The sequence below is a fragment of the Osmerus mordax genome, chromosome 19 (assembly GCF_038355195.1).
Source record: "Osmerus mordax isolate fOsmMor3 chromosome 19, fOsmMor3.pri, whole genome shotgun sequence".
NCBI classification, from domain to species: Eukaryota; Metazoa; Chordata; class Actinopteri; order Osmeriformes; family Osmeridae; genus Osmerus; species Osmerus mordax.
This window is the reverse complement of record NC_090068.1, coordinates 2,475,001-2,488,480: the sequence shown is the minus strand read 5'-3', so window position 1 is coordinate 2,488,480 and position 13,480 is coordinate 2,475,001. Positions and strand designations below refer to the sequence as shown.

Below are 13,480 nucleotides of genomic sequence, written 5' to 3'. Positions count from 1 at the left end.
GAATCGAACTGGCAACCTTCGGATTACTAGCCCGATTCCCTCACCGCTCAGCCACCTGACTATTACCGATTGGTACCAAGGTGGTAAATACTTAGATAATTCTTAGTATTTACCCATTAACTAAATACTAACGTACTGGTCTTTACTGTGTATATTTTCTGTATTATTGGGTATTACCGATTGGTACCAAGGTGGTAAATACCTAGATAATTCGAAGTATTTACCCATTAACTAAATACTAACGTGCTGGTCATTACTGGGTAATTTTCACTGGTCCTAATTAGGTAAAGACAGAGGACAAAACTTAGTATTTACCTGGAAACTTATAAATATTACTATTTAAATACCGCTGGTAGTAAGTTGGTAACAACGGGAGATATATATGGTAAATTATAATGTGTTATTGGGTAAATACCGCTGCTACTAAGTAGGTAAAGACGGCCAAGCTCCAGCAGAATTACGAACAAAATACTCTACTATTACCCTGCAGTTACGTAAGGTTTACGTCGGTAACAGTCCACGTCTAATGAGAAGATAAGATAGTACTTTACAATAAAATACCTTTTCAGATGCATTTATTGATGATGGCCTCATTTACTTGGCTGGTATAGCTACCTACTTCCGCGGGAAGAGTTTTCCTCTACTGTCATGGTAAATCTTCTTGGATACTGGGTATGTTCTTGCGCATGTTTGGACTATTTACTCAGTAAGTAATTTGAAACTGGACTGTAAAAGGAAGCCGTGTTTGTTTCCATGGTGTTACCAGGCTCTTACCATACCCTTTGTAAGTGAATACCACTTTGTCAACGTTACCCCTTAGTATGAACTTGTGCTATACGTTCCAAGGCGATACCAGGTAAAACATGGCTATTTACTCAGTAATTAATATGAAACTAGACTGTAAAAGGAAGCCGTGTTTGTTTCCATGGTGTTACCAGGCTCTTACCATACCCTTTGTAAGCGAATACCTACGGTGGCCGACATGTGCAAACGCGCTGCAAATTAAGAAAACACATGCAAATAGACAAAGCACAAGCAAATTAAGAAAACAATTTCATGAATTTGACAACACATGCGCAGCATTCAGCAAACACGCTGCAAATACACACAACACAACCAAATACATAAACGCGTTGCAAAAACGAAAGCACGCAAACCAAAAACGCTGCAAATACATAAACGTGTTGCAATAACGAAAGCACGCAAACCAAAAACGCTGCATCCAGTTTTCACAACGAAAGTTGTCCAGGCCTCTAGGGGGAGCGCTAAATGGAACAGCTTGATTTTCGGCCCCACGGAGCGAGAGAGAGAGACATATGAGAAGTTTGTTTTGGAAATGGGACCAAAATCGAAGTTGCTCTTTTGAAAAACTGTCAAAGAGGAGGGCCGCATGTAAAAATGAAAATAACCTTTTTATGTCGCCTCTTTACTTCGATGTTGGTCCAAACTTCTCATATGCTCTCTTTCGCACCGTGGGGCCGAAAATCAAGATGTTCCACTTAGCGCTCCCCCTAGAGGCCTGGACAACTTCCGTTGTGAAAACTGGATGCAGCGTTTTTGGTTTGCGTGCTTTCGTTTTTGCAATGCGTTTATGTATTTGCAGCGTTTTTGGTTTGCGTGCTTTCGTTTTTGCAATGCGTTTATGTATATGGTTGTGTTGTGTGTATTTGCAGCGTGTTTGCTGAATGCTGCGCATGTGTTGTCAAATTCATGAAATTGTTTTCTTAATTTGCTTGTGCTTTGTCTATTTGCATGTGTTTTCTTAATTTGCAGCGCGTTTGCACATGTCGGCCACCGTAGGTATTCGCTTACAAAGGGTATGGTAAGAGCCTGGTAACACCATGGAAACAAACACTTCCTTTTACAGTCCAGTTTCATATTACTTACTGAGTAAATAGCCATGTTTTATCTGGTATCGCCTTGGAACGTATATTACAAGTTCTTACTAAGGGTAACGTTGACAGAGTGGTATTCGCTTACAAAGGGTATGGTAAGAGCCTGGTAACACTATGGAAACAAACACGGCTTCCTTTTACAGTCCAGTTTCATATTACTTACTGAGTAAATAGCCATGTTTACCTGGTATCGCCTTGGAACGTATAGTACAAGTTCTTACTAAGGGTAACGTTGACAAAGTGGTATTCGCTTACAAAGGGTATGGTAAGAGCCTGGTAACACTATGGGAACAAACACGGCTTCCTTTTACAGTCCAGTTTCATATTACTTACTGAGTAAATAGCCATGTTTACCTGGTATCGCCTTGGAACGTATAGTACAAGTTCTTACTAAGGGTAACGTTGACAAAGTGGTATTCGCTTACAAAGGGTATGGTAAGAGCCTGGTAACACCATGGAAACAAACACGGCTTCCTTTTACAGTCCAGTTTCAGATTACTTACTGAGTAAATGGTCCAAACATGCGCAAGAACATACCCAGTATCCAAGAAGATTTACCATGACAGTAGAGGAAAACTCTTCCCGCGGAGGTAGGTAGCTATACCAGCCAAGTAAATGAGGCCATCATCAATAAATGTATCTGAAAAGGTATTTTATTGTAAAGTACTATCTTATCTTCTCATTAGACGTGGACTGTTAGCAACATAAACCTTACGTAACTGCAGGGTAATAGTAGAGTATTTTGTTCGTAATTCTGCTGGAGCTTGGCCGTCTTTACCTACTTAGTAGCAGCGGTATTTACTCAATAACACATTATAATTTACCATATATATCTCCCGTTGTTACCAACTTACTACCAGCGGTATTTAAATAGTAATATATATATAAGTTTCCAGGTAAATACTAAGTTTTGTCCTCTGTCTTTACCTAATTAGGACCAGTGAAAATTACCCAGTAATGACCAGCACGTTAGTATTTAGTTAATGGGTAAATACTTCGAATTATCTAGGTATTTACCACCTTGGTACCAATCGATAATACCCAATAATACAGAAAATATACCCAGTAATGACCAGTACGTTAGTATTTAGTTAATGGGTAAATACTTCGAATTATCTAGGTATTTACCACCTTGGTACCAATCGGTAATACCCAATAAAACACATAACATACCCTTTACTTTCTATGTAAATACCTAGTACTTAAGGGACTGTAAAAGGAAGGGTTACCCATCCCGGTATAGAGTTAAATACAACTCTGGACAGTGTTTCTATAACACTACACCAGAGTGATAATATCCCTTCATAGAGTTAAATACAACTCTGGACAGTGTTTCTATAACACTACACTAGAGTGATAATATCCACTATCCACAACAAAAATGACTAAATACATGGAAATAAATTATTACACACCAAGAATGGACATTCTTTTCCACTTTTATTCTGTGGTTCAAGCAATCAAACAATGAGAAAGCACAATATACATGCTGTCATCTGACCCATAAACATGTGAATGTCTATGCTGAAAATTCTTATTTCTTTCATTTTTTGGAAGATCTGTGCTTCATCTGAAGAATGGGTAAGAAAGGCAATGGCCTCCCTTACAGCATCTTTATCAAGCTCTTCGGGATAGGTACATCTATTTAAGGAAGGTCCAAAGCCAGTTCTCTCCCCCAGAGGGATGCTGGCATCCAGGTTTGTTCGGGTACGATGGGATATACTCCTCTGCACAGTTTTAAGGTGCCATGCAATGTAGCCAGTTCCGCCATCAGGATCGTAGAAGTGCTCCTACAGAAATAAAAGCGAACATTTGCAAGACACAATCAATGAGGTATTAAATGTTTTGGTGTTGCACAGCAGCAGCTATACTAAATAGAGCCATCAAGACTACTGGCATCACACTGAACCCAGGCAAGATGGTAGTCAGTAGGAGACCTTATTGGTTTACATTTACATTTATTCATTTAGCAGACGCTTTTATCCAAAGCGACTTCCAAGAGAGAGCTTTACAAAGTGCATAGGTCACTGATCATAACAACAAGATAGCCACAAAACATTGCGAGTAGCCAAAACATGAAGCACACATTGTGAACAACCAAAGTAAGTGCCAAAGGGAAGAACCATAAGAGCATGTAGTTAAACAAGTTACAATTAAACAACATGAACTGCTATAAGTGCAAGTGTACCTGTGGAAAAAACAAGCAACAATAATAAAAACAATATATCACAGCGAGTACAAAAAATTTAAATCAGTTACCACTAACCACAAGAGCAACAAGTCTCTGAGCAAGAGTCATTGTGATCCTTGAGGAAACTAACATCGGGTCAAGCGAACCATTCCTAAGTACCGTTGTACTCCCGGAACAAGTGCGTCTTGAGCCTTTTCTTGAAGGTGGAGAGACAGTCAGTGTCTCTGATGGAGGTGGGGAGTTGATTCCACCACTGGGGGGCCAGACAGGAGAATAGCTTGTGTTGGGACCGAGCGGTCTTGAGCGGTGGGACCACCAGGCGGTTGTCTGAAGAAGACCGTAAGTGACGGGTGGGGGTGTAAGGCTGCAGGAGAGACTTGATGTAGACGGGTGCAGTCCCGTTCACTGCTCGGAAGGTCAATACCAGGGTCTTGAATCTGATACGGGCCATGATAGGTAGCCAGTGGAGAGAGATGAGGAGCGGGGTAACATGGGAGCGTCTGGGTAGATTGTAGACCAGGTGGGCCGCTGCGTTCTGAATCTTCTGAAGAGGGCGGGTTGCACATGCTGGGAGACCAGCGAGCAGCGAGTTGCAATAGTCCAACTTGGAGAGGACAAGTGCTTGGACTAGCAGCTGGGTGGAGTGCTCAGACAGGTATCTCCTGATCTTCCGGATGTTGTAGAGGGTGAATCTACACGACCGGGAGACCGCAGCAATGTGGGCCGTGAGGGAGAGCTCGTCGTCCATGGTAACCCCAAGGTTCCTGGCAGAGGATGAAGGGGTCACTGTCGCAGATCCCAGGGTGATTGAGAGATCGTGGGAAATGGAGGGTTTAGCCGGGATGATGAGAAGTTCTGTTTTGGCGAGGTTCAGCTGGAGGTGGTGCTCGGTCATCCAGGCGGAGATGTCTGTGAGGCAGGCCTCAATCCTAGCTGAGATCCCCGGATCGGTCGGGGGGAACGACAGGTACAGCTGCGTGTCGTCAGCGTAGCAGTGGTAGGAGAAGCCATGGGAGGTGATGATTGGCCCAAGTGAGGTGGTGTACAGAGAGAAGAGGAGGGGTTGTTGGTTGTTGGAGACAACTGGAAATGTGTAAGATGCTCTTTGGTTCTGGGAAGACTGTACTTTTTTATAAATGCAGTGAAACATGTTAGTTAAGTACTTACATTGCCCTTCTTTGAAAAAGGATCTTTGAACGATGGGAAGAGTGTTACAATTCCAAGAGCATATTGCTCTTTCTGATTCTTTGTGGGGATTCTCCTTAAACGGGAAACAAAGAAAAACCCACGCCCTTAGAAATTAGATGTATCCAGTTATATTTGCCACACATACCAGTACCTTAAAACAATTTAAAACATTCCTTACGATTCGTGGTTTACCAAATTATGTTCAGTTCTGTTAATGTGTAAGATGATGTTTTACATTAATCTGTTTTTTAAGTTGAGGAATTTTACTTTAGAGCCACATTGGTTCCTTTAAAAAAAAAAACTTACCCATGCATCTCAACCATGTGTCCAACAAGTATGTTGACAAGAAGTCGTCTTGTTTCACTTGACAGGGAGGTTTTATCTGTGAGGATAACATCTCCCCCTGCTTTCTGCTTGAGGACAGCAAGGACCATCTTCAAAAACAACAATTAAAATGTTATGTTTTAAGCACATTTAGTGTGTGTAACACATACACAATGTCCATCTGTATAAATGTACATGTAAGCTTATTAGAAAAAAGTACAGGTTACCTCTTTTGCCTCAAATGCTGATTCATCTGATGTCCTGGGTCTCTTGTGAGGACGTTCTGTGCGACTAGGTGTTCTATCTTGATCACTTGAGTGGCTAGACAGCGACACAGTATCTGTGCAGAAACTCCACCATGTATCTGAAACTGTAAGGGCTGATTAGAGGAGCCAGAGGTTGCTATACCAACAAGGCCAGTGCATGACAGCATACCTTCATTTTGGTCTTTGACCGTTAACATCAGGTTAGGTTTTTCGTTCAGTAATTCTTCCAGGACATCCTCCTCTACTTCAGTTTCAGTGTCATCATATATGTGAAGGACTGTGTCAGACGCTAGGCCAAACTTACTCTGAACTGCACAGAAACATGCAAATTAAAGATCTCAATGATAAGGATAATGTAAATATACAGTTAAATATGCCATTGAAGGCAAATCACCTTCTTTTATGAAATCCGCGTGTGTGAAGCCATCTGGAAGTTTGATGAATTTTTTGGCGTTCTCAAATTTTACCTTTACTAACATCTTTAAATTCTGAAAGACAATAAATGGTTAACAATAGTTAATACCTAACTATATTAACTTAATTTTGCTCCTTGAGTTTGCCGTCTAAATCCTTAAACTATCTTTCCTTGTATTATTTTAAATCCATTGCCACTTGCAAAGTACATCACATTTCCCTCAGAAAATGAAATGAACTATATAATGAATACTTTTTTTCTGAAATGGGGGGCTTGTCTTTTTTCAGAAAAATTAATATGATCAAATTTTTCAAGTAAATATATCACAAATAATTGGTTCAAGAAAACGTTTCGACTATCAACTATGCGCGCCATTCTTAGCTTCTCATGCTAGTTACCTACTGTAGCTACCGTAGCCAGCTTAACCTAGATAGCTAGACCTGGCCTAACTCGATAGGCTACAGTACATTAAAGTAGGCTAGGTCTACCATGTTATTTCACCTAAATTACTCACCCACTATTCAGTTTGATTTAATTATATGTACTACCCTTGCATTAAAATAGCTTGTGATTTAACTTCGATACATGCTCTTCTAGCTAAATCACGTGAAACGCGATGGTGTCGAGGTCTAGGCTAGCTACTGTACCCTGACTCTAGCTGTTAGTAATTCGTTTTTTTCGATGAGCTATAACTTGAATTTGTTCGGAATTTTTCATTTCCTTTGTCAAAATAATTAATTGATAAATTACACAATCTTAATGTCGAGATAACACTAGCTTGCTGATATATTTTCCAAAATCAATTCCTCACCCGTGTGCTTTCTCCTGTCCTCGGCGCAGACTGGGCGAGAAGCTGGTTTTGACCGTTGGTGTGTGACGTGCGCAAACGACATTTTTACACCACGAGTGTTAGTAGCATCTTCAATCAACTCTAGTAAATGGAACTCTGCACCACAGCGCCCCTTGTGGCAGATTTTAACACCACCAATGTTGCAAGTATTTTTATCTACTCGGACATTAACACTGGTCAACTCTAGGCTACTTAACACTGGAAATTTAACACTACTGTTTTTACTGTGTATACGAACCTAGGATGCTACCGGACTGGTACCTTTGTGAAGAGCTTTGCACAGAAAGGGCCGGGCTGCCTCTGCAGGGTGGGGGGTGTATGGCCTCTTCTGGTGGTGGTTCGGTGGGAGGCAACGGGATAGCCGGAGCTAAATCCACCGGGTCATTATGTACCGCCAAGGTGCAGCTACTCCAGCCAGGCTAAAGCCCCCCGAACAAACCTGCAGGAGGTAGCCTAGTATGAGAAGGCGCTGACTCAGTGGTTGCACTGATGAGCCAGACCTAAACCTTAATGTGCAATCTCCCTGGAAAGGCTCTGGTAAGAGTTCTTTCCTTCTGCTGGTTTAAAGGCATGGGCCAGCAGGAGAAAAGCAGGCCTGAACAAATTATTTCTCTCACTCTAAACTTTTGTCGCACATTCTCTCCCTCCAAGAACATTCACTATAACACGCTCACTGTCATATTGGTTTGGAACATTCTGACCCAAGAGAAGTCTAGAAAAATGCTGCTAGGTCAGGAAATGAGGGAGCATACCCTTACAAAAAAAGTATATAAAAGTATACTATAAGTATACTAAAATATGGATAGCACACTTTTAGTTCACTTTTGATGTACTTTTAAGTATGCTGTAACCTTAATTACTGCCAAAACATTTTGAAGCCCTATACTCTTATACTAATAATTATCAATTGGAATATTAATGGAAAAAACGAAAAAGCTACTTGAGAGAGAAGCAGACAGAAGGGTTGCATTGTGCATTTGAAGGTTATACTGTCAAACTGACTGAAGAACGAAATAAGGACGTGAAAAAATGAAGATAGCATGGCTCATTGGCTGGTCAATTCCCATGATGCAAGGCGGATATTAATGTAAAAAATTGCAGATAAGTTTGCTGTTTGTTCGAAATACAAATGTAACTTCATGAATTTCGTTTTTTTAATGTGTCTGCTTAGAATATAGTGTTTTGTTGTGTGGTAATTGTCATTGTTGTGCCGGTTTACCATTGTAACCATGAGTTACATGAGTGTTACGTTTCATAAGAGGAGCTGGAGTATTTCAACATGAGTGTATAGACAATAATTAGCTTCTTTCAGCTAAGGATCTGCGGTGTCACTTGGCGAAGGCCCCCGTTCTCGCCAAGTGACGCAAGATCAGCGACGTGTGAAGGGCCCCTAAACATGACATATATTAGTAAATCAGAGTAAATTGACATTTATTAAGTTTACTTCTTGACGTACTTACATTAATTGAAAGTGCACTTCAAAGTATTGCAAAGTATACTTTGAGGTACTTTAGAAGTATACTTCATGAACTGAAAGTGCACTACACAGGTTACTTTAGAGTATTCCGAAGTATACTTTGAAGTACTTTAGGAAATATACTTTATGAACTGAAAGTGCACTACACAGGCTACTTTACAGTATTCAAAAGTAAACCTCAAATACACTATAAGTGTACTTTAAAGTGTACTAAATGACCTAAAAAGTGGGCCAATTCAGTTTACTTAGTACAAAAATAGAAAATATAATACAGAACACACAGACAGCACAATGACAGGGGATCGTATCAGTAATGTTGTATAACTTGCCGGTTGTCCATCCATACAGCAGAACGTAGGCTCTCCAAGACTCAGAGAGCGGGTGGTGAGAAGAATGTTCTGATTTATGGGGAGTCAGGTGGCTGAGCGGTGAGGGAATCGGGATAGTAATCCGAAGGTTGCCAGTTCGATTCCCGGTCATTCCAACTGACGTTGTGTCCTTGGGCAAGGCACTTCACCCTACTTGCCTTGGGGGAATGTCCCTGTACTTACTGTAAGTCGCTCTGGATAAGAGCGTCTGCTAAATGACTAAATGTAAATGTACACCGCTAGTACGCTGCTAGTATACTCTTAAGTACCATGATAATAGTATACTTTTTATACTAAGTATACTTAGAAAATAAACTTGAAGTATACTTCTTTTTTGTAAGGGTAGGCTCCAAGAAGATACAGAGCGTATCTCTATGAGATAGGTCATGAAGTAGGCCGTGTGTGTGACGGCCTCCTGGCCGTTAAGTGGCTACACCTGGACCCGGCGTGCTATTCTCCTTTAAGAGGACGCAGGGAGAGGGAGGAGACCAGTCCGTTTTTCCGCAGCACACTTTTGTTTTAGTTGTGGCAACCTTTTGATCTTTTGTTAATACACCTTCCAACACTGCTCACTATTATGGGACACTCACCCACACATACACCACTGATGCATTTGCGTTGCTGAATAAAACCACCAAGCCACGTTGCTTAGAAAGATATTCTGTCTTAGTCTATTTTTGAGAATCCTTTTGAAGAGAGCGTCTTACTAATAGTAACCTCAAGAGCATGAAAAGTTGGACATGCACAACGACCATACACACTGGACCCTAGATCTGGAAGACTGGATGATTCACAGGTATGGCATGGGGAACCTTACAGCTCAATCACGTACTGGGAGAGGGAGCCAGAGTGCCCAAGGCCACGCCAGATGGGCCTAGGCCCCTGAAAGTGGCCAGTGTACTCAAACACCCCAGGACTGAACTTGTGGACTGCATGGATGACAACAGAGCTGTGGAGGCTTTTGTGGCTGGGACCAGGTTCCCAGCCCAGTACGCCATCTCATGAAAATGCTCTCTACCTCTGTGGGTAAGTATATCGGGGAAGTCATGTCAGTGGAGTCAGAGTCCTGTAATGTTGGCTGATTTGTCGTGACGGGTGTCGGTTGGAGAGGGATGGGTAAGTCTGTCTGAGGGTCCAGTAGGCCTAATTGTGTCAGTGGGGGGGAGACTGCCCCCGGTGGTAGGATGTCAGTCTTTGGGTCGGGGGTGGGGTTGGTGGGGGAGTCAGGAACCGGGTCGGGATCCGTAATGATGAAAAGGGGGGGTGTGGAGGAGTCTGAAGGGGGGGGGTCAGGGGTAGGGGGGGTCAGGGGTAGGGATAGGGGTGGGGGAAGTCGGTGGAGCTGCCGTAGTGGTGGTAGTGGCCGGTCTCCTGGTTTTGTTGGCGTAGGACTGGGGGCAGTCTCTGTAGAGGTGTCCCTGAAGCCCACACAGGTTGCAGGGGCGTGTGTGGGTGCACGCCGCCGTGGGGTGTTCCCCTCTACAGGTGCGGCAGATGGTCTTTGTGCAGGCCGCGGCCAGATGTCCAAGGTGGCCGCAGGTCCTGCACAATTTGGGCATACCGTAGTAGTGGACGGTGCCCCTGTGGTTCCCCAAGTTGATGGTACTGGGGATGTGTTGGGCACCGCCCACCGCTGATGGATCCGGTGTGAGCTGGACCAGCCATTTCCGTGCCCCGTTCCACACTCCATCCTCGTCCAGGACCCTCCTCGCTCCAGAGTTGACGCGGGCATAGCGGCGCAGCCAAACCTCCACGTCGTACTCCTGCACAGCTTCGTTGTGGAATTGGATGGTGACTACTTTGTTTTCCCTGTCTGAAAGTGGTTCTGTGTGGAGATTAACTGAAGGGCGGGTTATTTTTGTTTTGGCGGTACATGGTCCAGAATTGCTCTAACAGTTGTGGTGTTTTGAAACTGACCTCAAAGGTGTTGGGGGTTGAGGGTGGTTTCACCAGGCAGTTGAGGTCGTTCGGCACAAAGCCCATACCTCGTTGGAGTACGGCTCTGCTGAATTCCAGGCGGGTCATTCCGGTTGTCGTGTCTTTCTGTCCTGTCGTTGTTGCGGTGGTTGTGGATCCTGTGATGGCTCCGTCCCCGGCAGCCTCCTCGGATTTCACTGTCACTCTGATGGCGTTCACCCGTCTCATCGCCCCAGGGTTCATCCTGGCAGCCATGATGATGGTGGTGGTGCGTGTCCCCCGAACCTGCTAGGGTAAGGGGGGAGAAGAGAAACTCAGAGCGGGCTCGACAACGAAAAATGTGCCGTGAACCGGATTCGAACCGGGGTTGCTGCGACCACAACACAGAGTACTAACCACTATACGATCACGGCTCACCGCGTCTCGCTGGACACTCGAGAGCTGGTGGCCACGGGTGTTCTATACTGTGCTGTGCCACATGAATAAACTGCGAACGTAAGTTCCCAGCCTCTCTCCCTTTGTCTAAGCCGTCTCAATTTCCAAACAAGCCATTTTCCACCTTGTTTTCTATGCCACATTTCAAGGGGCGTCACTTTTTGATTTGGTTATGACAAGATTGTGGAGCGTTTTACAAGAATGGCGCGGAAGGGCTACTCATTCCCTGCATAGTGTCCTTTTTCGGACACAAATTATGATTCTTGCCTTTGTGTCCCCGAAGCAGAACAAGGCCAGTCACTCTCACACTTTCAATGGTCCTAAATCAAGTTCAAATAGGTACTCATCCGCCCCAAAACGGCTTTGAAGTGACTATACTCGCACCAGCTTGTATTGATGGCATGCAGCACATGCATTTTCACTCGTTTGCGTCAAATCCTTGTATGGTCACACCATAGCCAGCTTTTTCTTTTTTCTACCGGTTGAAGAAAAGCATTCCCTTTTCCCAAGCTCTTTCAATACCTGCTGCAGCAAAACGTTCATTCAGGCGCTTCCTTCGTGGTATCTGCGCAACGGTGAGGAATCAAAGTAGGAGCTTTGGTGAAAAAGGCATAAGGCCTGTTCTTTTAGTTTGGCGCGCTACGCTCAACTACTTGACAGACATCTTTCCCTCATCGCCCAAATACAGAATTGGTTAAATGGATGCTCGAGCCAGCCCGGAGTCGAACCTGGAATCTTCTGATCCGTAGTCAGACGCGTTATCCATTGCGCCACTGGCCCAAGGTGTTTGCTGCTTGCCATGTCACCGACCCAGGACACTCGCTCGGAGCGAAAGAAGTGATGGTGAAGTGGAATAATATCACACTGCTGTAATTATGAAAGATGGAGAATGAGTATGGATTATATTATTGAAGTATGCCTTTTAATCACCTTTGTACTTTTATACTTTTATATGTTACACTACTGGAAAAGCCTGATGCAAAACCACTTTGATTGTTTAGTATTTCCCCTAAGATATAGAAGGAAAATGAAGCCCCAAAAGTGTTATTTTTGATGATTGGAGCTGGGTGTGAAAGAAGGCTACAAGATTAGGTTCCCACCATAGTAAACAACAAGGCGCCCAGTGTGCCTGGCCATCAAGGTCAGAGCAAGTCTAAAAAAAAATAGGGGATTTCTCTTTGCACCTGTAACTTGAAGCCTCTAGAGAGAGAGACCAATAGAGTGTAAAATGAATTATGCATTTGTGATAAACAATATTGTACCAATAGCAAAATTACAGAACTGATAAGGTTTTGATATAAAATGTAATGTCCGGAGAATATTTCTCAGTCTGATTCTGCAGAATTTGGCTCACGTTTGAAAGGAATCACCATGTTTGTATTGGATTCTGATTAAACACTTTGCATCAAACTCTGGAAGTTTTTGTGCTGTTTTCAAACTTAGAAAAATTAACCCAAGGACTTAGTACTTTGATTTTCTTCATCAATTGGCGACCACGAAGGGACAAGGGGGAGAGAACCGGTGGTCCTGTCCTGGAGGGGGGAGCACCTCAAATAAACGCAGTGGCCACTAAAAATCTAAAATAATAAGGTAAGCAGAGTTTTTCTTTTTAGCATCTGCTTAATTCTGTGCATTTCTGAGGTGTGAATTCCGCCCGGGTCAGATAACTGGTCTCCTCCTTGTCAAATACCCTATTTCTTAAAAAACTGGATTAATAAAGTTTAGCGCACGGAAAACGGAGTTTGATGCAAACATTTGTATGTTTATATGTATTTCGCATGTCTTGTTAAAAGCCATGGCGCGGAAAGACTGAATGATTAATATGTCACGCTCAGCTATAATTTGCTGGCTTCTCGCTTGTTTAATATTCGCACTTGGCTTAATCTGGCTTGCCATAGCTGCAAAACGCCGAGAGTAGATACAAACGCTGTGTGATCAACTTTGCTGAGCGCTTGACTTGGAGTTATCTGCCGCTGAGCGCTGGAGTGCATATTTGGGTGTGCTCAAGCCTTCCGCGAGAGCACAACCTTTGTTCTCTCACATATATATTTATTATTTTTATTTATTTTCGCCCCCCTAAGGATCAGTCAATATTTGGACTACATACACAACGGCGGTGTCAAAAGGTTCGTCTTGGTAGCGATTGCGTTGGTT

The 13,480-nt window shown here is 43.2% G+C and overlaps 1 non-coding gene across 1 annotated transcript; it reads right to left on the bottom strand.

Moving 5' to 3' along the window:
* Positions 1 to 12,033: 12,033 nt before the first annotated feature.
* Positions 12,034 to 12,106, bottom strand: trnar-acg (transfer RNA arginine (anticodon ACG)). Its single transcript has one exon. It is a non-coding gene; the product is annotated as a tRNA-Arg (tRNA).
* Between the last annotated feature and the right edge of the window lie 1,374 nt (positions 12,107 to 13,480).